Genomic DNA, 17790 nt, shown 5'->3' with positions numbered 1-17790 from the left:
GCAGTAGATACCTAATAATGATATTGCAAGATCAAATGGTAGGTCTACTTTTAGTTCTTTTAGAAATCCCCATACTTATTTCCATAAATGCTGTACTAGTTGGCAGTCCCATAAACAGTGTACAAGTATCCTGTTCTCTCTGCACCCACACCAGCATCTGTTGCTTTAGGACCTTGTGACATAGGCCATTCTCATTGGGGTTAGGTCATATCTCAAAGTGGTTTTGATTTGCATTTCTCTGAAAATTAGTGACAGTAAGCATTTTCTCATGTGTCTATTGGTCATTCAACTGTCTTGCTAAGAAAGTTTCTGTTCATGTCTTTTGCCCAGTTTTTAAGAGGATTGTTTTGCTGTTGATTTGTTTGAGTGTAGAAGTCTTTATCAATTTTCTTAGATAAATATTCTGAATAACTTGCTTAATTTCTCCATCAGCACTTGCTGCTTCACCCTTCACTTACATATTAAGAAGCTGGATTTGTTCCTTAAACTTCATGAACCAATCTCTGCTAACTTTCAACCTTTTCTTATGAAGTTTTATGACTTCTCTCAGCCTCTATTGAATGTAAGACTTAAAATATTTCTCTGGATTAAGTTTTAGCTTAAGGAAATACTGTGGCTGGTTTTATCTTCTATTCTGACCACTCAAACTTTCTTCATGTCAGAAATACAGCTGTTTGGTTATCATTCATGTGTTCACTAAATTAGTACATTTAATTCCCAAAAGAACTTTCCCTTTCCATTCACAACTTGGCTAACTCTTTCAGCACAAGATACCTAGTTTTAGACTATCACAGCTTTCAACATACCTTTCTCTCTAAGCTTAATTATTTCTAGCTTTTGATTAATTAAGAGATGTGCAATTATTCCTTTCATTTAAACCTTAGAGGCCATCATAAGTTTATTAGTTGGCTTAAGGCCAATATTATTGTGTCTGAGGGAATAGAGAGACCCAAGAAGGACATAGATGGAAGAATGGCTAGTTGGTAGAGTAGTCAGAACAAGCATGATATTTATTAAGTTCATTATCTTATATGGGCATAGTTTGTGGTACCTAAGACAGTAACAGTAGTAACATCAAAGATCACCAATTAGAGGTTACCATAACAGATATAATAATAATTAAAATAACAATAGTAACATCAAAGATCACCAATTATAGGTTACCATAACAGATATAATAATAATTAAAATTTTGAAATATTTTGAATAATTTTCAAAATGTAACATAGGCAAAAAGTCAATATACAATGTTTGATGAATTATGCCTATGTACCATGTTCAAAGCAAGACTGCCATAAACCTTCAATTTGAAAAAAAAGAAAAGAAAAGGGAAAAAGAAACACAGTATTTGTGGGCAGTGCCTATAGCTCAAGGAGTAGGATGCTGGCCTCATATACTGGAGGTGGCGGGTTCAAACCTGGTCTTGGCCAAAAACTGCAAAAAAAAAAAAAAGAAAGAAAGAAAGAAAGAAACACAGTATTTGTGAAGTACAATAAAGTCAAGTGTAATAAAATGGATTATGATTGCATGCATTAGGAAATTAGTTTTGCCATGTATGGAAATATTAATAAAACTCTATAGAGTACCATAGCCTTCAGAATTATATGCAAATTGGAAAGAAGAAACAATATTCCTTCTTTTCTAAAGTCTCCATTATGCAGAACAACTTTTCCCTAATGCCACACTAATTTTCACAAAATTTGATTTAATGTTCACTGATATTTTTTTTCCTTTTATCAGCCTTTTATTAACTAGAAATTCTAGTTTAAATTTCTACAGCTACATATTTTCAGCCAAGTAGCAGTTATCAGAGTTACCAATTACTGCTTACGCTTTCTTTCTTCTTGATTTTTTACATATGAACATAGAAATTGTCACTGTAACTTTAGCTCTAAGATTTGTCTGCTGGTCAACCAAAGCAACTAAAAGTAAAGTTTGATCTACTATCATGTAAACATGCTACAAGCTTGAACTCAGATAGCCAGTTTGTGTACCACATAGACCCATAAGAGTAAATATTTGATTTTCCTGGGTGTTGATAATGGGTGTTCATTTTAAATTCAAATTAAGTGATTTAAATTGAATTACATCATTTTAATTAGTATAGCAGTTAATAAAAATAAATATAAATAAAATATAATAAACATTTTCCCCTGTAAATATTTTGTTATTCAGTAGAGTTAATTGCACATATTAAAGGAATCATCTTAACATTTGCTTTTCAGTAAATGTTAAGCCTTTGTACTTAACAAAGTGTTTCAGAATATAATAATATTTTTTATTCTGTTTTTAAAACACCTTTTAAGAAGGAAGAAGTTTTTGCTCATTTTTTCTCTTTCCTGTAATTTTATTGATTTTTACTTATAGATTTTAAACTTTTCCCCAATTATTATGAGTACATAATAGTTGTATATCTTTGTAGATTACATATGATGTTTTGATACAGGCAAAAACCCACAAATTAATCAACTCAGATAATTAGGGTATTTTTCACCTCAAACATTAGTCTTTTCTTTGCATTAGGAACATTTTGATTCCACTCCATTAGTTATTTTAAAGTATACTCTAATTTATTAATGATTATATTCACTTTGTTGTGCTATTACATATTGTTCATTCTAAACATCTAACTATATATTTCGCATGTATTAACCATCTCTATTATATCCATGTCCAAACTACCCTTCCCAGCCTCTAGTCACTATCATTTTAGTCTCTTGATCAATTATTTTTAATATTTAGATACCGCATATGAGTGAACACTGTTTGTCTTTCTATGCTTGGTTTGTTTCACTTAATATAATGCTCTCCAGTTCCATCCATGTTTTCGAAAATGATAGGATTTCATTTTATTTTATGGATAAATAATAATTCCTTATGTGCATTTACCATAATTTCATTTTTAAACCACAGGAGTATGTGTATTTATTTATTTAACATTTTTATAACATTTTACTTACCTACATTGTTATATATCTATTTATTAATGTTACATTTGTTTATATCCCTTTCTTTTCTTTTTGCAATACAGAAATAGTTTATTCCACAGAGTTCTAAGCAGGAAGACAGGAGAAATCTCTCAGATATGTGTGCCTGTCTCTCGGATGCATGTCCCTGTCTCTCCGATCCATACAGCAGGTAACGCTTAAAACTCTACAGATTTCCTCTTGTTTAGCCAACAGAAAATCTAGCAATGCATGGTTATCTAGGAGTACCTGGGCTAGGGAGTCGAGAAATCTTTGTTGAAGAATCTTTTTATGATACTTGAGGCTTTTCATTTCTTTTGCAATCAGTCCTAGAATCACAGAGAAATTTCTAACCACATCTCTTTTGACATATGCTCTATAGGTAGGGACTAATATTCCTAGCAAGAGTTTGCAAAGTTAATTCTGTTTTGAGTATCCATTACTCAAAATATGTCAAAGAAATATACAGGGTGGGAAAAAAGTTCTTGGACAATTTAAAGTAGTTTACTACTTTATGGTCACTCTATATTGGGGGGGGAATTTTATAATTAGTAAGGACAAATCATAGTAGGATTAAATTACTTTCCAAAAGTAAAATTTACTCCCAGTATACTTGGCCTGATTACTTTCATAAAGTGCAATAAGAAATTTCTTCATTTATTCTTTTTTGGCCAAGTTGATGGAGTATGTCTTGGAGATGTCCCATTTCCTATTAGTCTTCCCAGTGTTCAATGACCATCTTGTATCTGGATATTTGAATCACTGGTGGTACCAGGGAAGTTTTCCTCCATAACTAACTCAAATAGATTTTCAATGCTTTTCTCATTTTCTTTTTCTCCCTAAGAAAAACCTATAATTATATTTTCTAGTTGTATGTTATCCTATCATTCTATGAGTGGTTGTTCATTCTTCCTTATTCTTTTTTCTGCATCTTTGACTGGATTGTTTTAAAAACTTAATCTTCAAGTTCTACAATTTTTTCTTTTGCTTGATCTAGTTTATAGATAAATCTTTCTTCTGTATTTTGAAAATCTTTAAATATCTCATTCATTTCTTTATGTTTCATTATATCTTTTCTTACATTATCTATCTCTTTAGCTAGTTTCTAATTTTTTTTATTCGTGTCCTAAAACATTTCCTCTTGCTTCCTTCTGCTTGTTTTCAACTTTCTTTTCAATCTTACTCATCTTACTTGCCAGTCATACTCTGAAGTCCATCTATGACATTCCAACAATTTCCTTTAGGTAAGAATAAATTGCTGGAAACCTATTATGATTCTTTTGGGCTTTCAATATTGCTTGTTTCTGTCATGTTGCCAGAGTTCTTATTATGGTTACTAGTCATCTGATATCTATTCTTTCAGTTCAGGACAGGAGGGCCTGACATGCACTTTGTCTCCTCTGCTGAGAACTCTTTTACTTAGTGCAAACAAGGAACAGTCCTTGGTTGACCCACTTGTGTGACACTTGAGGATGGACCAGCCACAATATGGACAGTAACACTGTGAGCATTTAACACTGCTACTTTTCTGCTTCTAGTCCCTTACCATTCCAGAACTCTGGAAACATGACAGAAACAAGCAGTATTGTGGCTGTTCTTGGTAGTCCTCATGTGCACAGTGAGTGAACGCTCTACTTAGTTCTGTCAGCAGTGGTGATAGTCAGCCCAAGCTAGCTTGAGAGCCGCTCCACTCAGATATGAAGACAGTGGTTTTTGTCAGCCTGTGCTGACCTGAATGCAGCTCTACCTAAGCTCATGGGTACCAGTGACTGCTTTCCCACACTGACTTGGGATGTGCCTCTTTCGGGTCTATGAAGCAGTAATACTTTACTGAGCACAGCCCTACCAACACCGATAGGTGGCAGTGATTGACAGTCTGAGACAATTTGTGAGTTGCCCCACTTAATCAATGGACTGTAGCATTTACTTTCCCATAGTCTTTAGGGTAGTCCCATCTATGCCTTCAGATGGTGAGGAGCCACCTGAGCCACCTTGAGGGCTTCTCTGCTCAGATCTGCAGAAGGAAGAATTTATCAGCCAGGTGCCTAATTGATCACAACTCAGACCATGCCCACAGGCAGTTGTTACTCTCAGCTTGCACAAGTTTGAGACCTTCCCAGTTAAATCCATGGACAGTAGAATTTGGGGGCTGTTGAGGCTTCAGCATAACTCTTCCCATGTCTCATTGATGGCCTAGGCAGACTGGAGATTTGCCCCAATATTATCCATGGATAGCATCTTTTGTTGGCTAGGAAGCAGCTTGTTTGTAATGCTGCCCATGCCTGTAGGTGACAATGATTATCAGATTATGCTTGCTTAAGAGATGTCATGTTCTGTTCTTGGGTGGCAGCATTTGTTGGCGGGCATCAGCTTGAGTGCAATCCTGCCTATGCCAGCAGGCAGCAGTAATTTGTGGACAGCTTAGGTCCTTGAGTGACAATGGGCATACATAGCTCCTATTCTAAGAATTCACAGGAGGGCATGTCTTCCCCTCTCATTTCCCCTTCACAGGATGTGCAGAGTAGGGTTTTTTTTGGCTGTAGCAATGGATCTGACCCTTGGTTATAGGCAGTGTTTTGAGTCTACAATTATAAAACAGTGCCAGCTCCAGTGCCTAGGGTTACCACTACACAGTCTCCAGATAGCTCCCTATGCTATCCCTGTGGCTTTCTACAGAGGAGGGACCCTCTCAGAGTTCAGATTGCAAGGACCATGGGGGGAGAGTGTGAAGCCTTGGGATTCTTTTCTCTTTGCCTTTTCCATGTGAATGGTCATCTTCCTTGTGTACCTATTAATATAGACCAAAGAGAAGTTCACCTCATTTCCTCTTCTTCACTTTGAATGCCCCCTATTGCCCCTATTTTTATTTGCAACATTGTCCTTTAGATCTAAACATACATATCCAATCATCACCCTCTGTCCTCTCCATGACAAAAGTGTGTGCTGGCTGCTTCTAGTCTGACATCTTGGTCCCATTGTCTTCTCAATTGTTTCATCAGTTCATCCATTGATGGACACTTAGGCTTATTATTAATATTGGATATTATGAGTATTACTATAATAAACATAGAAGTGTAGATATCTTTCTGATACACTGATTTCCTTCCTTTGGAAATACATCTAGCAGTGTGAATCCTGGGTCATATGGTAGTTCTAGTCTCACGGTTTTGAGAAACTTCCTTACTGTTCTCCATAGTCGCTGCCCTAATTTGCATTCCTACCAACAGTGTATTATGATTCCTGTGTCTCCACATCTTCACCAACATTTGTTATTGCCTATCTTTTTGATAAAAGCTATTTTAACTGAGATGAGATGAGATTGCATTGTAGATTTGATGTGCATTTCTCTGATGACTAATGATATTGAGCATTTTTTCACATACCTATTGGCTACTTGTATGTGTCTTAGAAATATCTGTTCATATCCTGTGTTAATTTTTTAGTCCAATTATTTGATTTTTACCTATTGCATTGTTGGCACTCCTTATATAGTCTGGTTATTAATCCATGGTCAGATGGGTTGTTTGAAAGTATGTTGTCCTATTATGTGGAAATCTCTACACTTTTTAAATAATTTTCTTTGTTGTGGAGAAGTTTTTAGCTAAGTGATATCCCATTTGTCTTATTCTGCTTTTGTTGCTTCTGTTTGGTGTTATTGCTCAAGAAGTCCTTCTCCAGACCAATGTCTTAAAGTGTTTCCCCAATGTTTTCATTTAGTATTTTCATATGTTAAGATTTAAATCTAATCCATGTTGATTGTAGATCTGTCTATGTCAAGAGATAAAGGTTTGGTTTCATTGTTCTGCATACGTATATTCAGTGTTTTCAGCACCATTTATTAAAGAAACCATTTTTCCCCAGCTGTATGTTCCCACATTTTGTCAGATAATTTCACTATAGATATGTGAATTTATTTATGGTTTCTCTCTTCTGTTCCACTGGCATATGCATCTGTTTTTATGTCAGTATCATTCTGTTTTGTTTACTATAGCTCTGTAATATAATTTTAAGTCAGGTAATATGATTCTTCCAGTTTTAGTCTTTTTTATTCAGAATGCCTTAGGCTATTCTGAGGCTTCTGTGTTTCCATATAAATTTTAGGATCATTTTATCTATTTCTGTGAAGAGTGTCACTGGTATTTTGACAGCAGTCATATTGTGATGGCAATCGTATTCAATCTGTACATCGTTTTGGTTGGTATGCACATTTTAGCAACTTCAATTCTTCTATTTCATGAGCATTTAATATCTTTCCATTTTTTGGTGTCCTCTTCAATTTCTTCAATCAGTGTTTTATAGCTTTCATACTTTATTATAGAGATCTCTCACTTCTTTGGCATAGTTTATTCCTAAGTATTTTATTTTATTTGTAGCTATTATAAATTGGATTATTTTCTTGGATTAATGCTCATATTTTTTGCTGTTGGTATGTAGAAATGCTTCTGATGTCTATACATATCTTTTGTAGTCTGCAATTTTATCAAATTAGCTTATCAGTTCTAATAACTTTTGTAGTCATTGGATTTCTGTCTATATAAGATGATATTATATTCAACTAAAGACAACTTGACTTTTTATTTTCCAGTTTACATACTAAAATTATTTCTTGTTTATTGTCTGATTGCACTACCTAGAACTTCCAGTACTATGTAAAAGACCAATGGTGAAAGTGGACATCTCTGTCTTTTTCCAGATCTTAGAGGAAAATCTTTCAGTTGTTCATTATTAAGTATGATATTACCTGTGTAATATCTGTCTGTCATATAGAGCTTCCATCAAGTTGTGGTAAGTTACTTCTATACCCCAATTTATTGAGGATTTTTATCATGAAGGGATGCTGAATGGTATGGTTTTTGTCCTTCATTCTGTTAATATAATGTATAACATTGATTGATTTGTGTATGTTGAATCATTCTTGCCTCTCTAGAAAGAATCTCATTTGATCATGATGAATAATCTTTTTTTAGATATAGTCTCCCTATGTTGCCCTCAGAAAAGTGCCATGGCGTGGCAGCTCACAGCAACCTCCAACTCTTGGGCTTAAGTAATTCTCTTGCCTCAGCCTCCCAAGTAGCTGGGACTACAGGCACCCACCAAAACTCCCGGCTATTTGTTGTTGTCATTATTGTTTGGCAGGCCTGGGCTAGGTTTGAATCCACCAGCTCTGGTGTATGTGGCTGGCACCCTAGCCACTGAGCTACAGGCACCGAGCTGATGATGAATATCTTTTTAATGTGTTGTTTATTTTGGTTTGCTAGTATTTTTGTTGAAGCTTTTTGCACCTATGTTCATCAGAGATAATTGGCCTATAGCTCCTTTTTTAGTTACCTTTTTGTCTGGTTTTACAATTTGAGTGATACAGGACTTGTAGAATGAGTTTGGGCATATTCCCTCCTTAATTCTTTGGAATAGTTTAAATAGGATTGATATTAATTCTTTGAATGTTTTGTAGATTCAGCAATGAAGCCATTGGGTTTTGAGCTTTTCACTGTTTCGATCTCCTTACTTACCATTTGTATATTCAGGTTTAGGATTTCTTCCTGGTTTAATCTTCATAGGTTGTATATGTCTAGTAATTTATCTATTTCTTCTATGTTTTCCAATTTATTAGCATGTAGTTATTCATTGTAGTCTCTAATGACAATTTGGTTCCCTGCATTATCAATTTGAATGTCTCTTTTTCTTTCCTTTTCTTTTTTTTTTTATTGTTGGTTATTGATTGAGGGTACAGTGAACCAGGCTACTTTGATTGACTTTGTTAGATAAAGTCCCTATTATAATTGTATTTCATCTCTGATTTTGTTCATAGGCTTCTCTCTTCTTTTCTTAGTCTGCCTGAGGTGTTCTTATTTTGCTTACCTTTTAAAAAATTAACTTTTTATTTTGTTTATCTTTTATATTGTTCCTGTTATTTTAATTTAATTTATTTGTGCTCTTATCTTTCTTATTTCTTTTTTCTACTAATTTTGGGTTGGTTTGCTTTTGTTTTTCTAGTTTTATGAGTTGCATATTTTGGCTACTATTATAAGCTTTCCTAATTCTTTTGATATAGGCATTTACTTCTAAAAATTTCCCATTTATTACTGTGCTCTATATTCCATAGGCTTTTATAGGTTATGTTTTCATTTTCATTTGTTTCAAACTATTTTAATTGTCTTCTTACCTCTTTACTGACCCACTGATCATTCAGGGTCATATTATTTAATTTCCATATGTTTATACAGTTTCCAATATTTGTCCTTTTTTTTGAGACATAGTATAGCTCTGTTACTCTGGCCAGAGTTCAGTGCTGTCACTATAGCCTACCACAAACTCATATTCTTGGGCTCAAGCAATCCTCCTACCTAAGCCTCCCAAGTAGCTGAGAATACAAATGTACACTACTATTCCTGGCTAATTTTTTTTATTTCTTGTAGAGAGGGAGTCTTGCTCTTGCTTAATGTCATCTCAAGCTCCAGCCCTCAAGCAATCCTCCCAGTTTGGCCTCCTGGAGTGCTAGAACTACCAAAATGGTCCACTAAGCCTGGCTTTCTCTTGATTTTAATTTCTAGTTTGTTCCGTTTTAGTCAGAGAAAATACTGGGGATGATTTAATTTTTTTAATTTGTTGAGATTTCTTTTGTGGCCTAATATATGTTCTAATATTGAGGGCAATACATGAGTTGAGGAGAAGAACATGTATTATACAGCTGTTAGATGAAATATTCTGTAAATATTTATTAGACCCATTTGGTCTAGATTGCAGAATAAGTTCAATGTTTCTTTGTTGATTTTCTGTTCAGATGATACCTCCAATGCTGAAAGTAGGGTGTTGAGGCCTCCAGTGATTAATGTTTTGGAATTTGTCTCTCTCTTTAGCTCTGATCATATTAGTTTCATATATCTAGTTGCTCCAGTGTTGGGTGTGTATATATTTAGAATTATTATGCCCTCTTCTTGAATTAAACTCTTTATCCTTTTATAATGACTTTCTTTGTCTCCCTTTATAATTCTTGTCTTGAAACCTATTTTATCTGATAGAAGCATAGCTACTCTTGATCTTTTCTGGTTACTATTTGCACGGAATATCTTTTTCCCTCCCGTTGTTTTCTGTCTATATGTATCTTTAGAGGTGAAATGAGTTTCTTGCAGACAACATATGGCTGGCTCTTATATTTATACAGTCACTGTATGCCTTTTCATTGGAGAGTTTCGTCTATTCGTATTTATTCATGTCATTATTCATAAATAAGAACTTAGTTGTTATTTGACTTCTTTGTTTTGTGGTCTTCTCTTCCATTCTTCTTCCTTTGTTAAAAGTGATTTTCCTCTGGTAGTGTGTTTTAATTTCTTGCTTTTTATTTTTTGTGTTACTGTTGTATGTTTTTGATTTGAGGTTACCATGAGGCTTGAATAAATTTCATAAACAATTATTTTAAACACATGACAATTCTTCCAATAAACAAACAAATATAAATCCAGTTGAAATACACTTTATCTTCCTCCAACCGACTTTTTAACTTTTTGTTGTTACCATCTGAATGTTTTTATACTACCGATTTCACAAAATTTTGTTGTAGTTATTTTTGATAGGTTGTTCTTTTTTTTTTAGTGTCCCTACTCAAGATATAAGAGTTTTATACAACACAATTACAGCAATGAAGTATTATATATTTGTGTACTTACTATTGATAATGAGTTATAGGCCTTCAGATGATATCTTATTGTTCACTATTGAAGAACTCTTTTTAGCATTTCTTCTAGAAAAGGTCTGGTGAGAAGGTTTTCCAGATATCCAAAGGGATTTGATAACTTTTGCCTAAGTGTTTGGTAATGGAAGCCCTTCTATCAGCACTGGGGGTGCTCCAAGCCCAGTAATGCTGTGAATCTTGGATATTCCTGGTGCTATTGCCTTGATAGATTTGGGAAATATATGGGAGAATATCCCATATTACCAAATTTTCTTAATTTCCTCCCCTACTTTCTGTACTAGGCTCCCGAATTCAGGGTAGGAGTGATGTGGAGACTCTTCCATGGCCACCAGCTCCAGGTCACACTTGAAGCCAACTCAGTGTCACCCAATGCCAGTGGTAGCTGCTGCTAGGCTACCTCAAATACTGATTCAAAACCCAAGGGTTATTTACTCAGCAGGTGGTGAATACTGACAGAACCATGTCCTTCCATCAGGGCAGCACATTTCATTCTGGTCCAAAGTGGGTACAGAGATGCCTTCCAGGAATTAAGACTTGTACTCTAGGACTTCAGGATTTTACCTAGTACTTTATTTCACTCTGGCAAAGCTGGTACCTAAGTTACAAAATAAAGTCCTCTGAGCTCTTCCTTTTCCTTTCCCCAAGTGGAAAAAGACTCTTCCTGAGCTGCACTACCTGAAGTTGGGGGAAGGCTGATATACGAACTGCCTTGGCTACTGCCATTGGTGTCTCACTGGGTAATGTGCACTCCAAGTCCACTGTCTCCTAGCCAGTGCAGCTGCAGAAATTGTCCCCAGACTGTAGCTTTTGTTACCTGATTGCCTTACAAATTTAGTCCAGGCCCCATGAGAATTTTTATTAGTTCTTGATGGTTCTACTCTAAACTCACATTCCAGTGCACAAGATTTTCCTCTGGCCAAGCTTGTCTAAATGCTTTATGCATGGGCACTGGAATAATTCTGTATGATGATGTGTTCCCTTGTACCAGGGCAATCCTGAAGCCCCCATTCAAAGTCCCACAGTGTTTTACTGTCTCTCTTTCAGGCACACAGATTTTTTCTCTACTTGTTATAAAGTTATAACACTGCCAAGGAATGGGTAAGTGGAGTTATAGGCAATGAAAGAGCATTTTTTCTGTCCTCTTCAGTCATGCTTTTCTTGAAACGATGTTTAAATCAGATAAAATGATCACTCATTTGATTTTTCATTCTTATGATGGTATTTGCTTATTGAATTTGTTGTTTTTGCAGAGAGATAATTACTGGAGGCTTGTGTTTGGCTATGTTGCTCCAGATTTTAACCTTTTTTCCATATTTGGAATAATTCATCCTTACTTTTGAAAACAACTAAAAATACTTGATAGATTGTTTGTCTTTAAGAAAAATTAAATATTACTTCTATTACCATTAAGAAAAATTAACGTTATCTTTAATCTAATTGTTAAATCGAACATGCTCACATTAATAGTTACATAAAAGAAATGGGATTTATCAGATCTCAATACTTGTGTATTATGTGCACCTAAGTTTAGTATATAAGGAAGATCTTTCTCTGTCTAGACAGGATCTTTTTCAGGCTAGAGTGCAGTGTTATCAATATAGCTCATTGCAGCCTCAAATTTGTGGGCTTGATCAATTCTCTTGTCTGTTTCTCAAGTAGCTGGGACTACAGGTACAGGCCATGTTCATCTAAAATTTTCATTACTTTATATTTTATGTAGAGACAGGGTCTCACTCTTGCTCAGGTGGTTTCAGACTATTGACCTTAAGAAATTCTTCCACCTGGGCCTACCACAGCGTTAAGGTTATAAGTGTGAGCCACAAACCTTGGCCTGTTATGACTGTTTGTTTGTTTGTTTTTGTGGTTCAATATTCTAGTACTTTACCTGCTATTGAATTTTTACTATAAATCCTTATTGTTTTCTTAACTCTTATATTAATAAATGTTCATACCCTTGTGAGATTAAATATGCTATGTGACCCAAACCAAATCAATCAATGGGAAGAAATTTCTTTGATTACTCTAGAAGTAATAGATGCAATTATGATAATACTTAATTTTATCTACATAACACAAGGAAGATAATATAGCTCATATTATTTTACTGAGCTACCTGGAGACTCCAAACATGTACCTTGGGACATTTTAGCAAAAAATTAAATAGATATTCTTACTATCAAATTAAAATCCAAATTATTAGCTCTAACTCTTGAATTATATAGATAATTTCTAATTGAATTCTGTCCATCCATTCTACATTTTAATTAGAAGATCTGAATAATGTTGAAGATTCAATATGCAAAATTTAAATTTAAATAGAATAAACACATGAAGTACCTAGAAAATATTGACCAACAAAAATAATTTACTACTGAAATGTGAAATATTATCTATAAATCTTAAAACAATTTTATAGGAGTTATATCAGAAAAGTGGAAGGATAGGAAACTTTAGACCTTCTACTCATCAAGGCACTTATTCAACTCAAAGCAAACCAATTCCTATTATGAGAAATCTAGAAAACACTTAGGATTCTCCTCTACTCCAGGTGATTATGAAACCAACCACATCAAAACCAGCAGAATAATTTATAGAAATCACTCAATTCTCCTTGCATGGTGCAGTATAATTGAAAGAAAACTACCAACTCTTAGCTTCTGTATGTGGGACTGAAATATGCAACCCACGTTCAACATTTTGGGGATGTTTCCTGGAGAACTTCTTTCTGACTTTTTTTCTACCTAATTACTGACAGGGAAATGCACCAGATTGAACACCACTGAGAACAAAGGCAACAATTTAGGCAAGCATACACCCAGTTGCCACAGTCACTTTCATTGGCTCAGTGATAAAGAAGTAGGAGAAATCCCCTTATTCCCAGATTCTCTCTGGAGAGGGAAAGAAATGGAACATAAGTCAAATAGCCTAGCATTTTCATAGAACTGCAGGAGAGACTGGTATTTCTCTTGTTTATTATAGAGTGCTGATGAAATCTTGCATACTTAGATACCTGGATTCAGTGGAGAACAAAAATGAGTTCGTCATCTTTAGGCTTGTCTGGAGGACCTTTCTTAAAGTAGAGAGAAACTAATATAGTAGAGAGGTCTCTACCTTGAGAAGAGTTGTAGAAAAGAATAGATCATATTTCCAACACTGCAATTTTTTCTGAGTGATGCTTAAGGTACTAGTTTCTGTCTTGACTAACTCAGAGTATTGACAAGGCCAGCATATTCTAGAAGCCTGGAGACCATTGAGTAAAAGAAAGAAAGCTGAAAAGCTTATGGATGCTCTTGAGAACCTACAACACTGTAGACAAACAAAAGAGAGAAGAAAATATTACAATTTCTCAAAAAGAGAAATCAGCAAATTCCTCCAACAGGGAATTTGCATGCATAAGTCCAGAGATTATGCATACACAGGAAAGGTATGAAAAAAAACTCAATATCCTTAGACAGCTTATTGGAGAACATCTTTGCATGTATGAAGTAGTCTGTAAAGATTGATAAAGATGGTTGTTTTAGCAAATGTAAGGTCACAACATAAAATTACCAGGCATACAAAGAAAGAGGAAACACAGCCCAATCATAGGACCAAAATAAATCTTCACTAATAAAAAAAAAAAAAAAGTAACAGAGGTATATGAATTAACTGGCAATGAATTCAAAATAACAAACATAAATTTGTTCCATAAGCTCAGGAAGATAAAGCATAAACACAATGAGAATATCAACAAAGAAATAGAAAATATTAAAAACAACCAAAGAAAAATTTTGAAGCTAAAGAATATAGTAACTGCCTTTATAAATGCACCACAGAAGTTTAGCAATAGATGTGATTAAGCAGTAGAAAGAACCAGTGAACATGAACGCAAGCCCTTTGAACTTATCCAGTTAGAGGAACAAAAAAGAAGAAAAAATTGAAAAGGAGTGAGGAAAACTGATGGAACTTATGAAACATCATCAAGAAGAACAATATATACATTATGGAATCTCGGAAAGAGAAAATAGAGAAATGAACAGAAAGTATTTTTTTAAAAATTAGTGGACAAAAGCTTCCCAAATCTTGATTAGGAAATAGACATACAGACAAAAGAAGGAAAATTGGGAGGAGACAATATGGCCCACTAGTGGCAGCTTTCACCAGAGGATCCTGTGAGAGGAAAAGTTGGACTGAAGTAGACTTGGAGGAAACAAAGGTGTGGAGTTGAGCATAAAGAGAATAAAGTAAGGTGTACATCATTCCCACTGACAAAAGATATGAGGCCAAGATAGAGGAAGAAAGATAACAGACATCAAGTACTGAGTAGTTAGCCTGAAAGTTCCTGATTCCAAAAGAATGAGACACCTCTCCCCCAAGTGGGAGACCTGTGATCCCAGAATTTATGCAAGTTATTGGGGGAACAAAGGACTTCTCACTTCACCCCATGGGAGAAAGACATGCTGTCCTTAACCTCCTACATTTGAGAATTCCTACCTCTGAGTCCAGTCCCCATTTTGCATACTGAAAAAGTGAACAAATATTTTCTCTACAGTTCTGAGCCCACAGCTTATTCTTTCCCCTATCCGGTTACCTGATGGACTTCCTCCTGCAGATGGCAGAGTGTTTGGCAAATTTTCTGAGAGGCCATTTCATTGTGTGGGCTAATAAGCAGTGTCCAGGAAACAGTGGTGCCATAGTTTCAACTTCAACATGAAGCAGTGTGATCTCTCCTGACTCCCTTTCCCACCAGAAGAGACCCTTCCCCAGCCTGTTGGGAATTCTGAGTCAGAACTGCCTACTGATTCTTGTTCTCCAGACCCCTGTGGACCCTCTGAACTTGTTTGAGTGGGTGTTGCTTGCCTCCCCTGAGTTAATTTAACTGGAACTCTTAATCAGAATCATTCATAGATTCTTGTTCTCTGGCCACTGCTATCTGGGACTGCAGGATTATCATTATTTTGACTTTGTTTGAGAGATAGTAGTGGGAGTTGGAGCAGTGAGGGGTGATTCCCCTTCTCTGACTATCACTGGTGGGGGTGGGGCCCCAGGTGTTCACATCTTTGTCCAACAGAGATTCCAGTATAATGCCCCAACGCTGTAGACTTGGAGAGAGGGCAGGCTGACACCAGGACACAACCAGGTTGTGCTATCTCACCAACCTTGTTCTCAAATACTACAGCTACAGCCCTGAGAGGGAGCTTTCCAAAGCTATAAGGGAGAGGCCACAATCACAATCTCCAGCTCACTGGTGAAGAGTTGGTTAGCTTCAATTACTAGGGTCTTCCATTCTGATCTCACCATACTAGTTGTAACTGCCAAAAGGGTCAGTACAGTGTTTCCTAATGGTCCCACTTAAATTATCTCTCAATGATTATTGAGAGGCAATCTATCATTTCAACTAAAAAAGTATAACTAATATTTTTTTTTTTTTTAGGCTTGGTGCCTGTGGCTCAAGTGGCTAAGGTGCCAACCATGTACACCTGAGCTGGTAGGTTCGAATCCAGCATAGGCCCACCAAACAACAATGACGGCTGCAACCAAAAAATAGCTGGGCATTGTGGTGGGCACCTATAGTCCCAGCTACTTGTGAGATGGAGGGAGGAGAATCGCTTGAGCCCAGGAGTTGGAGGTTGCTGTGAGCTGTGATGCCATGGCCCTCTACCCAGGGCGACAGCTTAAGGCTTTGTCTCAAAAAAAATCAACAACCAAAAAAAAAAAAAACAAACATTTTTTTTAAAGTTGAAAATACACATCAGGAGAAGCAAGCACAAGAATTCTTCAATATGAAAAATCAGAATAAATCAGCCCCCCAAGAGATTACAAGGAAGAAAGAACCCAAAATAACTCATAAAGAAATTGTTATAATGTCAGAAATAGAATCCAGAATGTGGATGACAAATAAGATGACTGCACTTGAGAAGAAGATGGAAATAGAAATCCAAATTGTGGTCCAGTTATCTCAAAAAATTAATAAATTTAAGGGCAAAGTCACCAGGAATATATACCTATCAAAGAAAGATATAACAGACCTTAAGGAATTGAAAAAGGCATTTAAGGAGCTTCAAAACACAGTAGAGATGCTCACTAATAATGGAAAATAAAGAATTTCATAAAATGAAGATAAGACCATTGAACTATCCTAATATTTTAAATAGGCATTAAAAAAGAGAGAACAAAAATAGAATATTTCCTGAGAGAGTTATTGGATCATTTCAAAAGATCAAACATCTAAATTATAAGGATTCCTGAATTTGAAGAGGATGATCCTAAAGGCAATGATTTCTACTCCAAGACATTATGGTGGAGAATTTACCAAGCATTGAGAGAGACAGAGAAAATCAGGTGGTAAAGAGTTTAAGAACACTAGCATGACTCAATCTAAACAAAAAATCTCTTAGACACATTGTGATTAACTTTTCCGAAGGTAATATGAAAAAGAAAATCTTGCAAGCAGCCAGGCAAGAAAAGTCTTACCTACAAAAGGAAAAATATAAGATGACTACACATCTTTCATCAGAAACTATTCAAGCCAGAAGAGGATGGTCATCAGACTTTAACTTTCTTAAACAAACAAAAAAAAATTTCAGCTTAGGATTCTGTATCCTGCATTTATTTGTGATGAATTTCATCTGTGATGGAGAAATCAAGTACTTTACTGACATGCAAATACAGAGAAAATTTGCTATAACTAGATCAGCTCTACATGAGATACTTGGATGCATTTTTTTGTTTGTTTGTTTTGAAGCTTTTGGCTGGGGCTGAGTTTGAACCTGCCACCTCCAGCATATAGGACTGGTGCTCTACTCCTTTGAACCACAGGCACCGCCCCTGGATGCATTCTTAAAAATGGCCTATTAACACTGTAAACACACACAGAAATTAAAGAACAAAGCCTAGAATCGACACTGTTGAAAGAGCAAAAATAAGCTCTGGACCCCTGAGAAACAAGATAACCAAAATTCCACCATACCTATAAATTTTCTTAATAAATGTGAATGGCAAAATATACCATGTTCATGGCTAGGAAGAGTCAACATTGTTAAAATGTCAATATTACCCAAAGCAATATACAATTTTAATGCAATCCCCATTAAAGCCCCACTGTCATATTTTAAGGATCTTGAGAAAATAATACTTTGCTTTATATGGAATCAG

This window comes from Otolemur garnettii, unplaced genomic scaffold (assembly GCF_000181295.1).
Source record: "Otolemur garnettii isolate 467f Iridium unplaced genomic scaffold, OtoGar3 scaffold00125, whole genome shotgun sequence".
Lineage (NCBI taxonomy): Eukaryota > Metazoa > Chordata > Mammalia > Primates > Galagidae > Otolemur > Otolemur garnettii.
Note: the sequence above shows the minus strand (reverse complement) of the source record.